Genomic DNA, 24042 nt, shown 5'->3' on the forward strand with positions numbered 1-24042 from the left:
TCTTCCTTTGTGCTCGGTATGACTCCAACTAGTGGAGAGTTTTCCCCCTGATTCCCATCAACATCAATTTGGCTAGGGCTCCTTGATGACACACACATTCAAATACTGCCTTGATATCAAGGGCAATCACTCTCACCTTATCTCTTGAGTTCAGCTCTTTTGCCCATGTTTGGACCAAGGCTGTAATGAGGTCAGGAGACAAGTGACCCTGATGGAACCCAAACTGAGCATCAGTGAGCAGGTTGTTGCTGTTTAGTTGGCGCTTGATAGCACTGTCGATGACACCTTCCTTGACTTTGCTGATGATCGAGAGTAGAATGATAGGCTAGTAATTGGCCAGATTGGATTTTTGTGGACAAGACATACCTGGGCAATTTTCCACATTGTCGGGTGCCAGTGTTGTAGCTGTACTGGAACAGCTTGGCTAGGGGCGTGGCTAGTTCTGCAGCACAAGTCTTCAGTGCTACTAGGATGTTGTCAGGATCCATACCATTTTCAATAGCCAGTGCCTTCAGTCTTCAGTGACATTGTGGTTATTGTAACATCACTTACAGCTGCAGGTCTATTAAAATGACCATTAAAATGACATATCACAAAATGCAACCTAGTATGGGATAATGGAGGGGCATCTGTGAATCACCCCAGCAGTCCCTTGAGCAATATATGTAGACTCTACCTCACCTTCCTCCTTTAAGGCATTTCTTAAAACCTACCTCTTTGACTAAGCTTTTGGTCCTCTGTCGTAATACCTCCTTATGTGACTTGGTGTTATATTTTGTTTTATAATACCACTGTGAAGTGCCTTGGGGCGTTTTATTACATTAAAGGTTCTATATAAATACAATTTGTTGACTTGCATATCTGATCTGACTTCATTCTTTCAGGGGATTAATTCTGCAGTGGAGCTTTCTGAGTTTTACACAAATAAATAAATTTATGTCAGAAAATGTGAAGGTAGTAAAGAAAATTGTAGCACAGAATGGAGAAACCAGGCTAATTGAAATGATAGGAGATGACAGAAAAAGCTCATTTTACATTTTTTATTTCCCAGGCTTGGTTAATGGCAAACATCAATAATGAAGCCTTTTCTAATAACTCTAGTACTGAGATTTGCCAAATGACTAAATGTCAACATACTCTGAAAAACAGACATTTCACTTGTTTGGAATGGAATGAAATTGAGATTGAAAGGAAGGGTGTCCAAACAGAAGCAAGAACAGACCCTGAGTAGGTGCAATTCTATGATGTAAAGGCTGAAGATATTTATTCTTATAGAGGAGACTTGGTAGTTATGAAATGTAAAGTTTGAACAAAAGGTTAGGTTTGGCTATACAGAAGATTTCCAATGCATTGGGCATTTTTTAATGAATGTTTATGATCTATTTTTGTAGAATCTCAGTATATTTGTGAACATTTTGTGCCTGAAACACTTGAAAGGTGAAACCACAGCCTCTTGGAATAAAAAAGTTATAGACATTACCATGTAATTTTAACATGTGAAAAGGATATAAATCCCTAGGGTTTAAACTGCCTGTAAAACTATCGTAAAATTCTAATACAAGAGCAAAATACTCCATATCTCCATATGCTGAAAATGTTGCAAATACTCAGCAGGTCTGGCAGCATCTGTGGAAAGAGAGAGACAAGAGTTCATGCTTCAGACTTGTGACCTTACATTTGAGCTGGGAAAAGTTAGAAATGTAATAGGTTTTGAGCAAGCAAAAGGGGGGAGGGTGGGAAGAAGAACAAAGAAAGGGTGGGAGACAGGAGAGATTAAATGACAAGAGGTTTCATGGCGCAAGGCCAAAGAGACTGGTAACGGGACAAATATAGAAACAAAATATGTGTCTAGAAGAGTTGCGAATGGCAGGATCCTGAATAGCTGGCATCCAAAAGTAAAGGAAATAAAAGAGAAACAAGAGAAAAAAAACCAAACCAGCAAAGAAAACCAAAACAAAATGGGGGCAGAGGTTATAATCTAAAATTTTGGAACTCAATGTTGAGTCCAAAAGGCTGTAAAGTGCCCAGTCGGTAGATGAGTAAAATTCTAAAGTTTGTTCTAAATTCAGTCAAAGAATTTCAATCATTTCAGATTAACCAGTACTTTCTGTAGTTGTAAGAGATGATCCAGATGGACAAGCTATTGAATTATTTAGAAAGGCTGTCTTAGGGTATGACTTAATTACATATTGTAATTATTGCAATTTTGAAAAAAAAAGTGCTCAGACTAAAACGCTCCCTATTGGTGGTCCAGATTAACTCCAATGCATGGATTTTTAGCACTGATTTATGCCAACAAATTGATTGCTTTGATAAGTAACTAATTGTTCCCTTGTGTACTATAACATATTTATGAAATACCAATGAGGTTGTTTGAATCAGAGAGTGACCATTCCAACATTTGAAGTTGATATAGGCCTGAATCCACGTCATTGCTGACATTTATAGCTGCTCACATACCACTTTTTTATCATAAAAGTTATTTATCCATCAGAGAGAGAATACGTCACAGACAGCAGTGAGATATGAATATCACAAATGAGACTCACTGATAACCCACTCACCACTTGGAAATTAACCTCAGCTTCAGGAGCAGTGATAATTACTGCCAGCCTTGACACATTTTATTTCTAACACGTTTCCAAATGCAAAGATATGGCACTAGACTAAAGTATTGCTCATTAGTCGAACAGGCAGAGTGTTAGAGGTAATAAACAATTTTACAGTGTTGTCACATTTATATGTTTTATAAATCTATTTTGAGAGATAAATAGAAAGCTTACATTATTATGTTTTTAAAAGGCCTATTGAAATTGTGCAATGTAGTTATTCTCTGTCATCTTACTTAGATCACAAATAAATGATGTACTCAAGAATGATTATTAGCGTCGTGATACTTCCATTTTTCAAGCCAGACAAATAACGGCATGGAGGACAATGGAAATACTTCAGCCATAATATGAATTGACTTTCCTTGAGGGAAAAAAAGTCAAAAACCACTTTGGAATGAAAGCAAATGTAAGATACGTCAAATTAATCACATTTATGGTGATTGCTATTTAAATTTTATGATTGCACCACTAATTGAAAAAAGTTTGCAAATATCTATCATTGACAGGTTAAAGTATATTGGGATTGAACAGCAACAGACTCTCATTAAGATATACTGCGACAAATTCCTGAACTAATAGAAAAATATGTAAGTGGCCTACTCTCCACTCACTTGTAGATTTTTGATTTGTGAGGATTATGTGAAATTATTTTTCATTAGTAAAATTCATTTTCTCAAGTTTGTGTAGAACTCAAAGAATAGTTCTGAATTATAATAAAATAAATTACATAAAAGACATTACAGCTATTGAAAGGATACAGAAGAAAGTAACTAGAATGATTGAGGAGATGGAGGGATTGGGCTATGAACAATTTTGTAAATTGGGTATGTTGTCAGTGGAAAATAGAAGGTTAAGAGATGAAATGATTGCAGTTTTTGTGATTCTGGCGGGACTAAATAACGTAGACCAGGACAAGCTATTTCATCTTGTCCAGAATTGTAGAAGCAGAGACACAGCCTGTGCTTGAAGTGGGGTAAATTCAAAACTAATCTTCAGGAGCAAAGGCCCATATTTTTACCATCAGTGGTGAAGGAACAGCATTTATTGTTCTTTACACTTACAACTGCTCACTGACTTAACTGTGATTAGAGATCCATTTTAGCATGGTGCCCTCTACAGGGGATCTGGGGCCTTTTTTATTCTTTCATGGGATGTGGGCGTCACTGGCAAGGCCAGCCCATCCCTAATTGCCCTTGACAACCGAGTGGCTTGCTAGGCCATTTCAGATGGCAGTTAAGAGTCAATCACATTACTGTGGCTCTGGAATCGCATCTAGGCCAGACTATGTAAGGACAGCAGATTTCCTTCCCTAAAGAACAGTCATGAACCAGATGGGTTTTTACGATAATCAATTATAGTTTCATGGCACCGTTACTGAGACTAGCTTTCAATTTCAGATTTTTATAAATTACTTGGATTTAAATTTCACCAGCTGCCGTGGTGTGATTTGAACCTATGTCCCCAGGGCATTAGCCTGGGCCTCTTGATATCTAGTTCAGTGACATTATCACAACGCACCACCTCCCCATCTGTGTGAAGAGAGCAAGCAGCAGTGACTCCTCAACCAATCAGAATGAACAATCCTTACTGAGACTCCCAGGGCTAGAAATTTGTTGCCAAACTGCTGCTGTAAATGACGCTATGGAACCTACCTCAGCTTCCCTATAGCACGGTCTGCTGCTAGTCACTTCCTGCACGGCCCAGGCATCATTATTGGATAAGAAGAGCACAAGGAAGTTGTTAGGACCAGGTGAAAAAAGGTATTACTGTAACAGGTTTTATTTTTAAACACACTGTTTTTAGCTCCCCCTTGGTGAATCCTTGTTCACCGCTTTCCAATTATAAGGCAAAGAAACAAGTACAAACAGGCTTTCTTAGGTTTAAAGAAGAAAAGTTGAAATTTATTAAACTTAAACTCTAATTTGGTTAATGCCTACGGATACACGACATGCCCCATGTTAGCATGTATACGCGATACACACATGCAAATAGAGACAGAAAAGAGCAGAAGAAAAATAAAGTGGAAATGTTTGAGGCAATATCTGAAGAGTTGTTGTTACAGTTCTTTAAACTCACCGTAGAATCCTTGATTGCAGATAGATCTTGCTTTTTGCTGGAGCCCAGTATTCTTCTTAAGCCTTGTTCGCTGTAGGAGACCATTCTCTCTTGGGGTTCATGTGTCTTCAGTGGATTCCGAGGCTTGTGAAAAAGAGATGGGAGCAGGCAGACAGGATATGCTGTGGCGAGCCAACCAGGCGAGATCTTCTCAGTCCAGGGGCATTCTGCTTTCTGCCCAAACTATTTGTACAAAATCAAAAAAACTCAGGTTGCTCAGTAGGTTAGGCATGTGACTATCTGGTTTGACCATGTCCGTTTGTGTATTCGGCCATCTTAGCAGTCAACCTGGAATGTGAGCTCCCCCACCTTCGATGTCTGTTAGTATGTGCATGTTTTTTTCCAGCCACAGCCTGATCTGTTTAACAAACCATTTCCTCGCTCCAACAACAGTTAAAAATCAATGTTCATGACAAAATGGATGTGACTCATTCTTGGCAGGTAGGGGCCTAGCATGACACCTTCACACCCAGTGGAATGAAACACGATTTGACAAAAGCTCATTTCATTAAAAGTGTCGAGAAAAAATATAAGATACAGAAAAAATACCATGCATTTCTCTCATTCATTCACAAATCTTAAAAGTTATTAAAATCGCCGCTTGTTTGGCATCCCAATAAACATGTGGTTCTTTTTTGGGGAAGTTTCTCTTCCGATTGCCCATTTCCATGGCTGCCTAGGGTCTTTGTCCCTGATGAGGTTTTATTTTCAGGAGTGTCAGTAGTGGGCAGGGCTATCCTGAACTCTCTTTCAGTGCTTTGCTGAGTCATGCAAAGGCTTTAGGGGGATGGGTGGTTTTCCTTTTTCTGACTGTGGGGGAGGATTCTTTGCTCCTCTTTGTCCCAGAGGACACTCCTGCCTGCAGGTATTTGTGTAGACTCTACTGCAATCCACTGTGGCACTTCGACTAGGTGAGGCATCACCCTCATGGTTTCTGTGCCCCCAGAGGTGTTTCTTTTTCTCTGCAGGTTCCTGTAAATTCTGTGAGCAACTCTGGTGGGGTGCTTCTAGGGTCTGCATTTACGTAGGACGATGTGGGGTCTAACTTTTCAAATTTTCGGAGTTGGCCGACCGGACAGTAGGGGTTTTCATCCGGGATTTCTCCCGGACTTCTTTTAACCTGCTCTCTTGGTCACTTTTTCCCCTTCTCTGTCTAAACTTTGCCAGCCTTGTGCCTGCCTGTCCCCTTTTGTTCTTTTCGGGGGTCCCTTACAGTTCACCAGCTCTCTGCTGGAGGATCCTTCCAACACTGGTACAGGACTTAGGGGTGCATGTTTCACTGTAGGTTGGGGTTTCCCCTCAACCTGGCACATGTGGCAACTCCTGTAGTCCTCCACCACATCTTTGTGGAGTTTAGGCCAGTCAAACTGTTGTATTATGCGGGCTTTGGTCTTTCGTATACCAGCATGTACAACCACTGTAGTCTCGTGGGCCCTTTTTAATATTTCTCTCTGGTACCTCTGTGGCACCACTAACTGGGGTACTACTGTCCATTCCTTGCTCTCAGGTCTGTGAGGAGAACTCCATTTGCTCATCAGTATCTCATTCTTTAAGTAGTAGCAATCAGGGTCTCCCTCTGCTTCACTTTCAGACTGGGCAGCCTGTGCTAAATCTCACAACAGTGGGTCAGCTCGCTGAGCTTCAGCTAGGGAAAATCCATTTAATTCATTCCTGGGTCTCCTAACTTTCCAAAGAAAGTCTCAGACAGACAGACCTGGTCATCTGCCTGCAGTGCCAATTCAGTCTCCTCTGGGGGAGCTGGTTTGATCATGGCCTGATCCACTACACATTCAAGGAAACTGCAGGGGTCTATCTCCTGCCACTGCCCTGTCTTTCTGACCTCCTGCGGTCTTTCTTTCACTACTGGGGAGGCTATCACCTTCACCCCCTCCAGATCATTACCGAGGAGCAGGTCAACCCCTTCCACAGGCAAACTAGGGACAATCCCTACGTTCACCGGTCCTGAAACTAGGTCGCACTCCAGCTGCACCCGGTGTACAGGTACAGGCATGCACTGCCCTTCCAATACCATTCACTACCATTCTTGTGTTCACTGCACTCGCTGGAGGAAAGGTCAGGCCATTTCCCAGTAAAAGGGATCTCGTGGCCCCTGTGTCCTTGAGAATCACTATGGGCTTGCTTGCCCCACTCGAGGGGTAAGGGGTTACTCTCCCTTCAGACACAATACCCTGATAACCTTCAGGAACCCTATTAAATTTTCCTGAACTTGCAGCGGTAGACTTCCTGGGTCTTACTCTTACTGCAGTTAAAGCCACAGCTTGTTCTGCTGTGCTTTCCATCAGGGTCCCGTCTTCACTAAGCAGGTATGCCCTGATTAAACCTACAGGTTTTCCCTTTAGTTTCCAGCAGTCAACTTTTAAATGTCCTGTTTTTTTACAATGGAAGCACACAGGTCTCCGGGTCTCACTCTTGCTCACAGCACCTTCCTTTTTGGCTGGAGGAGGGCCCCCTGCATCTCCTGCTTTCCTTTTTCTCCCAGGACTGCTTGGGCTCCTATCACCTTCCCACCCTTTGTTCCTTTCGAATTTGTGGGGGTGACTAGGGAAGGTTCTCCCTGGGAAACTGACTTATAAATTAAAGCAAACTCATCGTCCAGGACAGCCGCTTGCCGGGCTCTCTTGACCCGCTGCTCCTCTACATGGGTCTTTATGGAGAGTGGGAGAGAGTGTTTAAACTCCTCTAACAGAATTACTTCTCTGAGATTCTCATAGCTGAGCTGTACTTTAAGAGCCTCAGCCACTGGTCAAAAGCCAACTGCTTATGTCTTTCAAACTCCAGATAAGTTTGATTGGCTTGCTTCTTGAGGGTTCTAAACTTTTGGCAATAGGCCTCGGGTACTAATTCATATGCCCCGAGGATAGCATTTTTTGTCAGTTCATAATTTGATGAACTCTCATCTGGCAACAGGGAATAAACCTCATGTGCTTTTCCAGTTAGCTTGCTTTGTAGTAAAAGAGTTCAGGTCTCAGCTGGCCATTTTAGCTGCCTTGCCAGTTTCTCAAAGGAGACATAAAACACTTCTACATCCTCCTCATTTTACTTTGGAATTAGTTGAGCTAGTTTTAACAATTTTGTACCCAGCCCTGAATTCTGCTCCTCCACATTGGCCATGCTTTCACTGGGGTTATTCTGCTGCCCCCTAGTTAACTCAAGCCACTTCAACTCTCTCTCTTCGCATTCCTTCCAGAATATTCTTTCTTGCTGCCTCTCCTCAAATTCAAGTTTCCTTTGTTCCAATTGTATCTTTGCTAACAATACCCCATCAGAGTCTGCTTCTAACCTTGTTTCTGCTTCTTCAGATTCAAGGGAAAAATGGTTGGCCACTAGTCTTAGGTGTTCAGACTTCCTAGCATAGCCACGTACAGTGATCCCACACTGCTAAGGCATTTTCCTCATCTCCTCCATCGACAGTGCTTTTAACTTATCCCAAGTTACTTCATCCTGGCTTGGAGAGCGACTAGCTTCAGTTGCAAACATGTTAGTATTCAATCACACACACCACAAGAAAATCTGTATTGAAATTTTGCTCTTTTTTTGATTGGGAACAATTTGGCTTCCCACTTCCAATTTCTCTCACTTGTTGGTAAAATCCCAGATGCTAGCACCCAAATTTCTGTTATGACCAGGTGAAGGCTGAAAGGGAACCCTAGACCTCTTTCTCACCTGGTCATAACAGAAATTTGGGTGCTAGCATCTGGGATTTTACCAACAAGTGAGAGAAATTGGAAGTGGGAAGCCAAATTATCCCCAAATTGGGGAGATAAAAACAGTGTGTTTAAAAATAAAACCCTGTTACAGTAAGACCAGGTGAAGGCTGAAAGGGAACCCTAGACCTCTTTCTCACCTGGTCTTACTGTAACAGGGTTTTATTTTTAAACACACTGTTTTTATCTCCCCCTTAGTAAATCCTTGTTCACCGCTTTCCAATTATAAGGCAAAGAAATGAGCACAAACAGGCTTTCTCAGATTTAAAGAAGAAAAGTGAAATTTATTAAACTTACTTAAACTCTAATTCGGTTAACGACTCCGGATACATGAGTGCCCCATGCTAGTATGCATATGTGATACACACATGAAAATAGAGACAGAAAAGAGCAGAAGAAAAATAAAGTAGAAAAGTTTGAAGCAATATCTGAAGAGTTGTTGTTACAGTTCTTCGAGCTCACTGTAGAGTCCTTGATTGTAGGTAGATCTTGCTTTTCGTTGGGGCCCAGTATTCTTCTGAAACCTTGTTCCTGTAGAAGACTTTTCTCTCTTGGGGTTCATGTGTCTTCAGTGGATTCAGAGGCTTGTGAGAAAGCGTTGACAGCAGGCAGACAGTAGAGGCTGTGGCGAGCCAGCCAGGAGAGACCTTCTCAGTCCAGAGGCATTCTGCTTTCTGCCCAAACTGTTCGTATAAATTCAAAAAAACTCAGGTTGTTCTAGTGGCCCCTCTGTCCCTAAGGATTACTATGGGCTTGCTTGCCCCACTTAAGGGAGATGGGGTTACTCTCCCTTCAGACACAAACCCTAATAACCTTCAGGAATCCTATTAAATTTTCTTGCACTTGCAGTGGTAGACTTCCTGGGTCTCACTCTTACTGCAGTTAAAGCCACAGCTTGTTCTGCTGTGCTTTCCATCAGGGTTCCGTCTTCACTGAGTGGGTGTGCACTGATTAACCCTACAGGTTTTCCCTTTAGTTTCCAGCAGTCAGCTCTTAAATGCTCTGCTTTATTACAATGGAAGCACACAGGTCTCTGGGTCTCACGCCTACTTATAGCACCTTCCTTTTTGGCTGGAGGAGGGCCCCCTGTGTCTCCTGCTTTTCTTCCCCTCCCAGGACTGCTTGGGCTTCTATCACCTTCCCACCCGCTATCCTTTTTGGATTCGTGGGGGTGATCAGGAAAGATTTTCCACTGGGAAACTGACTTATAAATTAAAGCAAACTCATCAGCCAGGACTGCTGCCTGCTGGGCTTAATGAGCCTTTTGTTCCTCCGCATGTGTCTTTGTGGAGAGTGGGAGGAAGGTTTTAAATACCTCTAACAAAACTACCTCTCTGAGATTTTCATAGCTGACCTGCACTTTAAGAGCCCTCAGCCCCTGGTCAAAAACCAGCTGCTTATTTTTCTCAAATTCCAGGTAGGTTTGATCTGCTTGCTTCTTGAGGGTTCTAAACTTTTGGCGATAGGCTTCCGGTACTAACTCATATGTCCCGAGGATAGCATTTTTTGTCATATCTGGCAACATGGAATAAACCTCATGGGCTTTTCCTACTACTTTGCTCTGTAACAACAGAGTCCAAGCCTCAGCTGGCCACGTTAACTGCCTTGCCAGTTTCTCAAAAGACACAAAAAGCGCTTCCACGTCTCCCTCATTGAATTTTGGCATCATTTGGGAAAGTTTTAACAATTCTGTAGCCAGCCATAAATTACACTCCTCCATATTGGCCATGCTTTCGCTGGGGTTACTCTGTTGCCCCCTAGTTAACTCAAGTTGCCCTATCTCTCTTTCTTTGCATTCTTTCTGGAAGGTTCTTTCCCTTTCTCTCTCCTCTCTCTCTCTTTCTCTTTCCATGTCTTCTAATTCCAGTGTCCTCTATTCCAATTGTATCTTTGCTAGCAATACCCTGTCAGAGTCTACTTCTAATCCTTCTTCTGCTTCTTCAGAATCAAGGGAAAAATGGTTGGCCACTAGATTTAGGAGTTCAGACTTCCTAGCATTGCCACGTACAATGATCCCACACTGCTCAGCCATTTTCCTCAACTGCTCCATAGACTTTTAACTTATCCCAAGTTACCTCACCCTGGCTTGGGGAGCGACTAGCTTCAGTTGCAGATGTGTTAGTATTCAAGCACACACAGCCACAAGAAAACCTGTATTGAAATCTTTTCTCTTTTTTGATTGGGAACAATTTGGCTTCCCACTTCCAATTTCTCGTTTGTCCGTGGGTAAAATATACGACACTGGCCCCCAAATTTCTGTTATGACCAGGTGAGAAGGGGTCTAGGAGGTTCCCCCTCAGCCTTTGCCTGGTCTAACCATATCAGGGATTAATTTGAAAACACCGTGTTTTTAGTTCCCTCCCTGTTAACTGCTCCAATTGTAAGACAAAGAAATCAAACAGGTTTCCTTAGATTTAAACAAGAAAGGTAGAATTTTATTCATTTTAAACTCGAATCCAGTTAACGACTACAAATCAACACAAGCATGCTGGCAGGCATACACAATAAACACACACGCATATAGAGACAGAAAATGTAGAAGGAATAAAGGGCAATATCTGGTAATCACAGTCCTTTAAGGTCAATGTGGAGTCTTTGGTTGCCGGTAAGTCTTGCAATTCGTTGGGGCTCAGTTCACACTTCATCTTGTTCCGATCTAGGAGTCTTTTCTCTCTTGAGGTTTGCGTGTCTTCCGTGGGTCCGGTGGATTGGGAGAAAGCGAAAGAGAGAGAGACAGCCAGGCAAGAGAGTTGCTTGTTTCAGCTTCAGTTGCAAATTGCCTGCTGAATTCAAAACAATCCTGTGACTTATTCAAAAAAATCTGGACTAGTGAGTTAGTCATGTGACCATCTGGTTTATCCAGTCTTGGCTCTGTGGATTGTATCATGTTAGCAGGCCTTGGAATGTGCTTCCTTACATCTTCAATGTCTGGTGATCAAAATCCATTTGGTTTAATTGGAGCAGGGAAATAGCCCTTTGTCTCCACAAGCAGTGTCTCTTAGTATGTAAATGTCCTTCCAGCCCAGTGAGTGGTGATCTTCAAACAAGTCATTTCTTCACTCCAGCAACAGTTTAAAATCAATGCTCACATGATAAAAGTAATATGTCTCATTCTTGGCAGGTGGGGGTCTACATGGCAGAGCTGCTCGGGCCAATGCCACAACCATTCAGATGAGGTGTGTTCGCCAAATTTGTGTGTTGCCCACCTCGATCTGAATTGATGAGGGCAGGTCGCGAAACATAGCCCCTGTGCCCAAAAACTGGGGCACGCCAATTGCTAGCTTGCAGCATCTAAACCCTGAAGTGTCAGTTAGAACATTTAATTCAATGTAAAATCATGTACAGAAAACAAAATAAAGAGCAGGAAAGAAAAATGAGATTGAGAAAGGTAAAAGAGCGAGAGAAAAAGTTAAAAATGATTTTATTTTCATTTTAATTATTTTTAAATCTCCAACAATAATTAAAATCTGAAGGAATGCAACTCTGCTCTTGTGAAAGTAACTTTTCAGTGCCAAGAGGTGGTTTGTTAATAATTAAGACTCCTCACACTGTTAAAAATTCACTTACACTTGGGCTGACAAGCCCTGGCCTTTTCTGATGTGTTTAGTGAGTATCTAGTGGATAAGTACTACAAATTAACACCCTTCTATTTATGTAAATACTGAGTTTCTCAGCAAGATACTGGTAGAGTGCATATTCTAGAGGGCAGGCCAACTCAGACAGCAACTTTGTGATTTTCACATTTAACTTATGCATGTGTGGACAGTGGAAGTTACTTTCTGATTTCCTCCACAATAATGGTGAACCTTGATAGCCTCACCATTATTTCTACTGCAAAATCTGGGCTAAAATTATTTATGTGAGAGGGTGGTCTATCTATGGAACAGGGTCCATAGGGAGATCATTGAAGCAGTTAGTATTGATGCATTTAAATATAAATGGGATAGATTTATTTTGGAAATTAACATTTTGGGATGCTGTATATGAATAATTTGAGATATGATGTTCTTATTGTAGTGTCATTTGGAGGAACAGGTGACTTTGAACCTATGGTTCCCCTCGCATCTTGGCTGAATCTATTATAGATTAATTGATATAGATTGCTTTGATTAGTCAACAACTCAATTATTGTATCATGTGACTACCAGGATGCTGGAAGGTGAACTAGATGCATCTGGGTCTTTTAATGTCTAGCAGTGGCCTAGTTTCTGCTACTTTCTGCTGGCAGCCAAACCAATGTAAAAGATCAGAGAACTTGAAGCGCAAATTGAGTTCCCATGATCATTTGCATTAGTTTAAAAAAATCTTGCAGGAAGATTGCGCCAGCCACTACAACCCCTAATTGAAATAGAAAGCATGGCGAGTTTCTGCCACTTGTGTCCTTTTGCAACCTTTCAATGAAACTGTTAATATTAAATCATGTTTCTTTTAGGTGCAAAGGCACTAGTGGGCACATTTTTAAAGTTTTAAATACAAACAAATGTATAATTTACTAAGAAACTGACCAGTGTACACCAGTGAAACTAATAAATAGTTCTGTACAGTTTTTTTAAAGTCATTTTCAGTTATTTAAAATCAGTGTAAGGATTTTAACCACTGACTGCAGGATTGGATGTGATAACAAAGTTGCAACGGAGCTACTTTATTGAGAAAAAGTCGGAACAAACCCGTCTGCTAAAGGTCAAATTTAGGACAAGTTCAGGCATCAATTTACAGAACAAAGCAGGCTATATACTTCCCATGTCGAATCTGGATGACAGAGTGTATGTCCTTTTGCAGTCTTCAGTCTTCTGCTTTTGTCTTCTAGCTTCTTGTTTGTCCCCTTACCATGGCAAGACCACTCAGAGAGTCTCCTCTTATCCTGGCATTCTTCCAATTGCCTCACCGAGACCTCAGATGAAAATAGTCCCTATATGCAACCATGCAGTTCTTGTCCAATCATATAGGTGTTCACATGAAGGACATTTGTCTGTGTAAAAATGCACATACACTCTATGGTGACAATCTCACAACTTCTGCTTTCTCCTTAGTTTCATATCTTTCACCATTCCATTCTTATAAACGTGTCAAATTGCAGTCACTTATTTTTCAAGCTATTAGCTGAGCTTGTACAATCATGAACTTGACATAATTTTTCATCATTTCCTTGATTTGACTTTGGTTTGCAGCACATTACATTTTGCTTTCTTAGGCTAGGCAAACCACACAAACCTTTACCTATATTTCAAAGCAACCTGCAAGCAATGTTAATATCTTACGTTGGGTTACTCACAGGTGATGGAGCAGCCATTCTTATTAAAAATGCTTATTTTTGTGATAAATCCATTTTCAGCTGTATTAATAAAACTGCACCAGGTTACCACTCTTAAATATATCACAGAATTATTTTTAATGCAAATAAAATAAAATAAATAATTACATTCTAAAACGCTGCCAATTTGCACTGGTTCATGGAAGATTTTAAATTTGGTGATATGTAAAAGAGTCTGAGTGGAAACTTGAACCATAACTTCACTTCAAAAAAACTAAGGCAATTACAAGCGCAATTTGCAACAAAATGCCAATTGTGCCCAAAGCAAACTCGAGCTCTCTATGTTCCTATGTAACTCTGAAGACTCTTTACATATGTTTTAATGTATAATTAACTTAATGATTATAACATCTGCATGGAAATATATTTTTAAAAATGATACTGTATTGGATTTTTTTAGGTATTAAATATGTAGTGAGATTTTAGGAAAAACTGCCAATGTGAAGAGACATTGTGATTCACAGTTATACTAATATGGTTTTCCAGGTTTCCAGAATGCACATTGAACTCAGTTCAGTCCATGGTGTTGCCAACATAAAATAAATAACATTCCATAAAGGAATGTTGAAATTATTTTTGTAGTTGTCATTAAATAAAAAATGGAAATTTGGAATAATTTCAAGAGTCATATGTTGGTCATCTTTGGATATCGTGAGTAGAACAAAGGGGTATTTGCCAATATACTTCAACTGATTCTATCTGCTGTAGTGTGCATTTTCTCTGGTATTCCTCAGTATTACCATTTATCAATCTAATAGGGTTGGCAGGGAGTGGTCCACACTACTGCCGTCCTTGTTTATTCTGTGTCTCTCCATCCAGCTGTACAGCAAAACATAGTCCCACTTTATACAACTACAACTTCAGTATTATATTCTAGGGAGCAAACATCTATTTAAAAAAAAATGTTTTCATTTACAGAGCACCAGAGAGCCAGTGCAAGAATGATACCAATATGTCTATGTTACCACAGCTACTGTTATCTCCATTATTAATACTAGAATAGGATCATAGGAACAGGAGTAGGCCATTCAGCCCATTGAGCCTGCTCCGCCATGCAATTAGATTATGGCTGATCATCTAGCTCAACACCACTTTCCCATGCTATCCCAATATCCCTTGATGTCATTAGTATCCCGATATCTTTCGATTTCTGTCTTGAACAGGCTCAATAATTGGAATTCTCTACCACAGAGGGCTGTGGAAGCACAAAGATTCCACACCCTCTGAGTGAAGAAATTCCTCCTCATCTCAGTCTTAAATGGGCTACCCCTTTTTCTAAGACTATGTCCCCTGGGGATCTCGACTCACCACCCAGGGGAAACATCCTATCTACATCTACCCTATCACGCCCTATAAGAATTTTGTAAGTTCCAATGAGATTACCTCTCATTCTTCGAAACTCTAGAGAATACAGGCCCAGTTTCCTCAATTTCTCCTTGTCTGACAATCCTGCCATCCCAGAGTTTAGTCTCGTAAACCTCTGTAGCACTCCCTCTATGGCAAGTATATCTTTTTTTATTCATTCATGGGATGTAGGCATCGCTGGCTCGGCCAGCATTTATTGCCCATCCCTAATTGCCCTTGAGAAGGTGGTAGTGAGCTGCCTTCTTGAATCACTCTAGTCCATGTAGGGTAGGTACACCAACAGTGCTGTTAGGAAGGGCATTCCAGGATTTTGACACCGTGACAGTGAAGGAATGGTGATACAGTTCCAAGTCAGGATGGTATGTGGCTTGCAGGGGAACTTGCAGGTGGTGATGTTCCCATGCGTCTGCTGCCTTTGTCCTTCTAGGTGGTAGAGATCACGGGTTTGGAAGGAGCTGTCGAAGGAGCCTTGGCGCATTGCTGCAGTGAATTTTGTAGATGGTACACATTGTGCCACTGTGCGTCGGTGGTGGGGGGGAGTGAATGTTTGTGGATGGGGTGCCAATCAAGATGGCTGCTTTGTCCTGGATGGTGTCGAGCTTCTTGAGTGTTGTTGGAGCTGCACCCATCCAGGCAAGTGGAGAGTCTTCCATCACACTCCTGACTTGTGCCTTGTAGATGGTGGGCAGGCTTTGCGGAGTCAGGAGGTGAGTTACTCGTCACAGGATTCCTAGCCTCTGACCTGCTCTTGTAGCCACGGTATTTATATGACTACTCCAGTTCAGTTTCTGGTCAATGGTAACCCCCAGGATGTTGATAGTGGGGAATTCAGCAATCGTAATGCCATTGAATGTCATGGATAGATGGTTAGATTCTCTTTTGTTGGAGATGGTCATTGCCTAGCACTTGTGTGGCATGAATGTTATTGCCACTTATCAGCCCAAGCCTGGATATTGTGCAGGTCTTGCTGCATTTCTACATGGACTGCTTCAGTATATGAGGAGTCGCGAATGGTGTTGAACATTGTGCAATCATCAGTAAACATCCCCTCTTCTGTCCTTATGTTTGACTGAAGGTCATTGATGAAGCAGCTGAAGATGGTTGGGCCTAGGACACGACCCTGAGGAACTCTTGCAGTGATGTTCTGGAGCTGAGATGATTGACCTCCAACAACCACAACTATCTTCCTTTGTGCTAGATACGATTCCAACCAGTGGAGAGTTTCCCCCCTGATTCCCATTGACTCCAATTTTGCTAGGGCTCCTTGATGCCATACTCGGTCAAATGCTGCCTTGATGTCAATGGCAGTCATTCTCACCTCACCTCTTTTGTCCATGTTTGAACCAAGGCTATAATGAGGTCAGGAACTGAGTGGCCCTGGCGGAACCCAAACTGAATGTCACTGAGCAGGTTATTGCTAAGCAAGTGCCACTTGATAGCACTGTCAATGACACCTTTCATCTCTTTACTGATGATCGAGAGCAGGGTTGGATTTGTGCTGCTTTTTGTGTACAGGACATACCTGTACATTTTCCACATTGCCGGGTAGATGCCAGTGTTGTAGCTGTACTGGAACAGCTTGGCTAGGGGCACGGCAAGTTCTGGAGCATAGGTCTTCAGTACTATTGCTGGGATGTTGTCAGGACCCATAGCCTTTGCAGTATCCAGTACCTTCAGTTGTTTCTTGATATCATGCGGAGTGAATCATATTGGCTGAAGACTTGGATCTGTGAAGCTGGGGGCTTCAGTCGGATGCAGAGGTGGATCATCCACTCGGCACTTCTGGTTGAAGATTGTTGCAAATGCTTCAGCCTTATCTTTTTCACTGATGTTCTGGGCTCCCCCATCATTGAAGATGGGGATATTTGTGGAGCCACCTCCTCCAGTTAGTTGTTTAATTGTCCACCACCATTCACGACTGTTTGTGGCAGGACTACAGAGCTTAGATCTAATCTGTTGGTTGTGGGATCGCTTAGCTCTATCGCATGCTGCTTATGCTGTTTGGCATGCAAGTAGTCTTGGGTTGTAGCTTCACCAGGCTGACACCTCATTTTGAGGTATGCCTGGTGTTGCTCCTGGCATGCCCTCCTGCACTCTTCATTGAACCAGGGTTGATCTCCCGGCTTGAAGGTTATGGTAGAGTGGGGGATATGCTGGGCCATGAGATTACACATTGTGGTTGAGTACAATTCTGCTGCTGATGGCCCACAGTGCTTCATGGATGCCCAGTTTTGCATTGCTAAATCTGTTTGAAATCTATCCCATTTTGCACGGTGGTTGTGCCACACAACACGATGGAGGGTATCCTCAATGTGAAGGATTCTTAGATGAGGAGACCAATACTGTACATAATACTCAAGGGACGATCTCACCAAGGCGCTGCACAATTGCAGCAAGACCTTTTACTCCTGTACTCAAAACCCCTTGTGACAAAGGTCAACATACCATTTGCCTTCCTATATGCGTGCTCCACCTGCATGCTAGCTTTTAGTGACTCATGAACAAGGAAACCCAGGTTCCTTTGGACATCAACACTTCCCAACCTCTCACCATTTAAGAAATACTCTGTCTTTATATTTTTTCTACAAAAGTGGATAACTTCACATGATATTCCATCTGCCATGTTCTTGCCCGTTCACCTAGCCTGTCCAAGCCTCCTTGAAATCCAAATACACCACATGCACTGGTTTTCCTTTATCCATTTAGAGATACAGCACTGAAACAGGCCCTTCGGCCCACCAAGTTTGTGCCAACCAACAACCACCCATTTATACTAATCCTACATAAACCCCATATTCTCTACCACATCCCCACCATTCTCCTACCACATACCTACACTAGGGGCAATTTACAACGGCCAATTTGCCTATCAACCTGCAAGTCTTTGGCAGGAAACCGGAGCACCTGGCGGAAACCCATGCAGACACAGGGAGAACTTGCAAACTCCGCACAGGCAGTATCCAGAACTGAACCGGGGTCGCTAGAGCTGTGAGGCTGCAGTGCTAACCACCGCGCTTCACTGTGCCACCCAAGTAATATCGAATGCTACAAGTAATATCCTTAAAAAACTCCAACAGGTTTGCCAAACATGATTTTCCTTGCATAAATCCATGCTGAGTCTGCCCAATCATGTCATTGTTTTCTAAGTATCTAGTTACCACATCCTTTAAAATAGATTCTAGCATTTTCCCTACTACTGATGTCAAACCAACAGGTCTGAAGTTGCCCATTTTCTCTCTCCCTCCTTTCTTAAATAGTGGGTTTACATTTACTACTTTCCAGTCTGCAGGAACCTTTCCAGAACCTACAGAATTTTGAAAGATAACCACCAACGCATCCACTATCTCTATTGCCACATCTTTGAACACTCTAGGATGTAGCTCATCTGGTCCAGGGAATTTATCAACCTTCAATCCAGTTAATTTGTCGAGTACCACCTCTTTATTAATACAAATCTCTTCCAGTTCCTTATTTTCACAAGTCCCTTGTTTCCCTAGTATTTCTGGGACATTTTCTGTATCTTCCTCTGTGAAGACAGACACAAAGTAATTGTTTAGTTTCCTGCCATTTCCCTATTCTCAATTATAAATTCCCTTTTCTCCATCTTTTCCTTTCACATACCTAAAGAAGCTTTTGTTGTCTGCCTTTATGTTTCTCACTAGCTTGCAATCATATTCTCCTTTCCCTTTCTTTATCAGTTTCTTGGTCATCCTTTGCTGGATTCTAAATTGCTCCCAATCTTCGGGCATACCACTTTTTCTGGCAACCTTATAAACCACTTCTTTTGATATAAGGCAATCTTTAACTTCTTTTATTAGCCACGGTTGATTCATCTTTTCTGTTGGGTTTTTGTGTCTTAGAGGAATGTACATTTGTTATCGACCATATAATACCTCTTTAAATACTAGCCATTGCCTGTCTACCATCAAATTTCTTAGTGTATTTTCCCAATCCACCATAGCCAACTTGCCTCTCATACCTTCATAGTTTCCTTTCTTCAGATTGAAGAACCTAGTTTCAGAATGAACTATATCACTTTCAAACTTCATGTAAAATTCTATCACATTATGGCCACTATTTTCCAAAGGCTCCTTTACAGCAAGGTTATTAATTAGCCCTTTCTCATTACATAATACTAAATCTAAAATAGCTCGATCCCTGGTTGGTCTTCAACGTACTGCTCCAGAAACTCATCTTGTACGCATTCCAGGAACTCATCCTCGACAGCATTAGTGTTGATTAGGTTTACCCAGTCTTTATGTAAATTGAAGCCTCTCATTATTACTGTATTACCCATGTTACATGCACCTCTAATTTCCTGATTTATACTGTGCCCAACATTACCATTACTGTTTGGTGGCATATAAACAACTCATTAAACCTCTTGCAGCACTACACTCAGTTCATCCACACAACACTTTTGCAGCTGGCAATTTCTGTCAACTGCAACCAGGCCTGCTTTGTTTGGCTGGGTGGCCTTCTCCAGAAGCAAGACCTCTCGCCTTTCTCTCACTGCCTCCAACAGCACCTCAAGGGCTACATCTGTGAACCATGGGCCAGCCTTGCCCTGGTTGCCAGGCTTCTCCTCCTGTTGAGCTGGAGCTTCCATGGGAAGTCATAACGGCTGTTTCAATAATGATTGCTATCATGACTTTAAATTCGGCCTGCACTTTACAAGTTCTACCTATACCGCCGCTAAGTGGCCGCCAAACATGCCTCCAGCCAATTAGTAGCTGACATCGGGAAAAACCATAGGCTCTGACTACATTCCTTCCACCTTGGTGAGGGGTTTGGGACCCTGAAATGGTTTCTATAATGGGTTTCCGATAATGGGTTTCCAACTCCGGAGACAAAATCCTGCCCTACAATTGCTTTGGTGTTCTCTCTCTTTATGTAGTGTCCTCCTTGTCCGAGGGTTGCTAATCATAGCTCATGCCATGATATCACTATGGGGCAAGGCAAGGAGGCAGTCTCAAGAACTACCTCAGCCAGTACAGGGATTGAACCTACATATTAGGTGTTAATCTGCACCATATTTCAGGGGGAGATGGTAGCATAGTGATAATGTCACTGAACTAGTAATCCAGAAGCCCTGGGGGTGTAGGATCCAATCCCACCACAGCAGCTGGTGGAATTTAAATCTAATTAATAAAAATCTGGAATTGAAAGCTAGTCTCAGTAATGGCGCAAGGAAACTATCATTGATTGTTGTATAAAACCATCTGGTTCACAAATGTCCTCCCTGTCGAGAAGGAAATCTGCCATCCTTACATGGTCTGCCCTAGATGTGACTAATCCACAGTAATGTGGTTGGCTTTTACCTGCCCTTTGAAATGGCCTGGCAAACCACTCAGTTGTCAAGGGCAATTAGGAATGGGCAACAAATGCTGACCTTCCATGAAAAAATGAAAAAAATAGCCAACTGAGCAAACCAACCCCTGTGCTTTTGTATTGGTATATCTATTACAAGCACGGTATGTAGGTACATTCAATGCTAACACTAGTAAGATAAAGAAAGAACATCTATTTATATAATGCCTCTTGCATACTGAGTATGTCCCAAAGTACTTCACAGGTAGTGTAGTCAATCTTTTTGTAAGTAAATACAGTAGTCAATTCCTGTACATCAAGGCCCCACAAATAGCAGTGAAATGAATGAGCAGTTAATTTGTTTTGATGTTAGCTGGGATGTGGAGTAAGCTCCCTGGGAAAATTCTCATCTTCTTTCAATAGGCAGACAAGATCTTGGATTGATGCCTTCAGAAAGATAGCACCTCCAACATTGCTATACAGTTTCCCACCATAAACCTACTGGCAATTAAAATTGAGGTTAAAATTAGGGGAACAGAATCCACTTGTAACTTCTTACGTTTGGTGAGCAACTATTTACAAAAAGTTTAGTTATAAGTCAGTATTCTCTCTGTACTTAAATCTTCGCTAGGAAATATTTTCTTTTAAGTAATGAAATTTCCCAGTTAATTTTCTTTTCATTGTACACCAGAAAACTAATGGGTAATTTTAATCAATCTCGCTCAGGCAAAAATTGACAAGATCATATCAACCGCTCATTTTACAATGAAAAGGGTTAACTTATGAGTACAGGTTGCACAGTCTAGACTTGTATTCGCCAGAGTGCAGACGATTAAGTGGTGATCTAATTGACGTGTTTAAAATGATTAAAGGAGTTGCTAGAGTAGAAAGACAGAAACTGGGCTGAATCTTACACTGCCCCAGTTGGTCGGATGGTGGCGTGGGGGCGGATGGGGGCAGCGTAAAATTGAACAGGAGGCTCCGGGAGGCCAGCCCGCCCCACTGCCGCCTCCAGCCAACTTTACGACGGTCAGATGGGTGGAAAATGGCCCGCCCGCCCGAGGCCAATCAAGGCCCTTAAGTGTTAGTTAGTTAGTTAGTTAGAGATACAGCACTGAAACAGGCCCTTCGGCCCACTGAGTCTGTGCCGATCATCAACCACCCATTTATACTAATCCTACACTAATTCCATATTCTTACCACATCCCCACCTGTCACGATATTTCCCTACCACCTACCTATACTAGGGACAATTTATAATGGCCAATTTACCTATCAACCTGCAAGTCTTTGGCATGTGGGAGGAAACGGGAGCACCCAGAGAAAACCCACGCAGACACGGGGAGAACTTGCAAACTCCACACAGGCAGTACCCAGAATTGAACCCGGGTCGCTGGAGCTGTGAGGCTGCGGTGCTAACCACTGCGCCACTGTGCTGTCCCACTTAACGGCCACTTAAGGGCTCTCACCCGCCTGCACAGGTATTTTACCCGTGGCAAGCGGGCGTGCTGGGGATGTGAAAGGCCGCCCAGCGATAGCTGATAGCAGTGGGGAGGGGGTGGGGGGGTTTGCCGTGGCAATCAGGTACAGGGTGCCTGATTGAGGGCTGCCCCCACCTCCCAACCCACCCCTGGGACCCAAGACACCCCCCCTTCCCCCCCAAATAACCACCCTTGCCTCGCTGGGTTGCACCTGATTCCCTTGGTGAAGCATTGCCAACCTACCTTGGATCCCGGCTCCATGGCATCCTCTTTGGTTGGCTGGGCTGCATTCGCAGCAGTGATCACCACTCCCGGTGGCACTGCTGGGACTAAGAGCTGCCGGCCTGCTGATTGACTGGCATCTCACTAAGGCGGGACCTCCTTCATCAGGTGGGTGGAAGTCCCGCCTCGGGACAATTAAAGCCTGGGGACCCATAAAATGCGGATCAGATCCCTGGGCTAGGCGGAAGCGGATTCGCCACCGACTTTTATGTCATTGGCGAAGTCCTGTCTGCCTATAGTAAAATCCAGCCCATTATTTTCTCTGGTGGAGGTGTCCAGAACAAGGCAGCGTAACCTTAAAATTAGAGTTATGCCTTTTAGGGGTGGTGTCAAGGAGCACTTCTTCACATAAAGGGAAGTAGAAATCTGGAACGCTGTCCCCCAAAAAGTGGTTGAGCTTAGGTCAATTGAAAATTTCACAAATGAAATTGATCTTTTTTGTTAGGTAAAGATATTAAGGGATATTGAACCAAGGCGGGTCAATGGAGTTGAGACACAGATCAGCCATGATCGAACTGAATGGTGGAACAGGGCACAAGCAGCTGAATGGTCTACTTCTCTTCCTATGTTCCAATTACATCAGAAAGTTATATTGGGTGGAGTGTAAAATGGACATTTGATCCAATCCTGTCAGTTTTCCAACTGGTGGGTTAGGTTTAAATTAGTCCCAATTATATTTTTACAATTTTAATACTTTCCTTATAGAAATTAATTGTGAAATTCCTAATCAATCATCTTTGATCTAGTAACTGTGTGTGACACAGCCACATGTATCCAGGCATAAGCAAAGATTGAAATTGCATCAACAAAATTCTCATTCAGAGAATGACTGCAATAACTCGAGATGAAATATGGCTTTAGAAAAGCATAACATTTTAAAGATCTCCGCATCTTACAAGGAAATCTTTACTCAAGATATAATTTTAAGGACAGAGTTGCCTTACAAAACATAGAATTCTACATTGTAAGAGAATAAGTAATATAACATTGGAAACAGAGAATTGCTGTATCATGAAATCTGCCCATGCACTTGGGTCATGAACTTAATAGTCCTTTAATTATTAAATCATTCACTTACCTGGGAGCAGAGCGGAGCGGCGGCTGGCGGACCTGCGTGGAAGCTGATCCGGAGCAGCGGCAGACTGCCTGTGTCTCTTGCTGGTGGGCAAGATAAAGGAAAATCCCAAGGCATTTTATAAGTATATTAAGGGTAAGAGGAAAACCAGGGAAAGAGTAGGGCCCCATTAGAGGCCAACGTGACAATCTTTGTGTGGAGCCGGAGGACGTAGATGAGATTTTAAATTATTACTTTTCATCAGTGTTCACTATGGAGAAGGATGATGTAGATGTAGAGATCAGGGAGGGGGATTGTGATATACTTGAAGATATTAGCATTGAAGGGAGGAAATATTAACTGTTTTAGCGGGCTTAAAAGTGGATAAATCCTCAGGCCTAGATGAGATGTATCCCAGGTTGTTATGTGAGGCAAGGGAGGAGATAGCAGGGACTTTGACACAAATTTTCAAATCCTCTCTGGCCACAGGAGAGGTACCAGAGGACTGGAGGACAACGAATGTGGTACCATTATTCAAGAACGTTAGTAGGGATAAACCAGGTAATCACAGGCCGGTGAGTCTAACATCAGTGGTTGGGAAAATATTGGAAAAATTTCTGAGGGACAGGATTAATCTCCACTTGGAGAGGTAGGGATTAATCAGGGATAGTCAGCATGGCTTTATCAGGGGGAGATCGTGTCTAACTAACTTGATTGAATTTTTCAAGAAGGTGACTAGATGTGTAGATGTAGGTAAAGCAGTAGATGTAGTATACATGGATTTCAG

This window comes from Heterodontus francisci, chromosome 12 (assembly GCF_036365525.1).
Source record: "Heterodontus francisci isolate sHetFra1 chromosome 12, sHetFra1.hap1, whole genome shotgun sequence".
NCBI lineage: Eukaryota > Metazoa > Chordata > Chondrichthyes > Heterodontiformes > Heterodontidae > Heterodontus > Heterodontus francisci.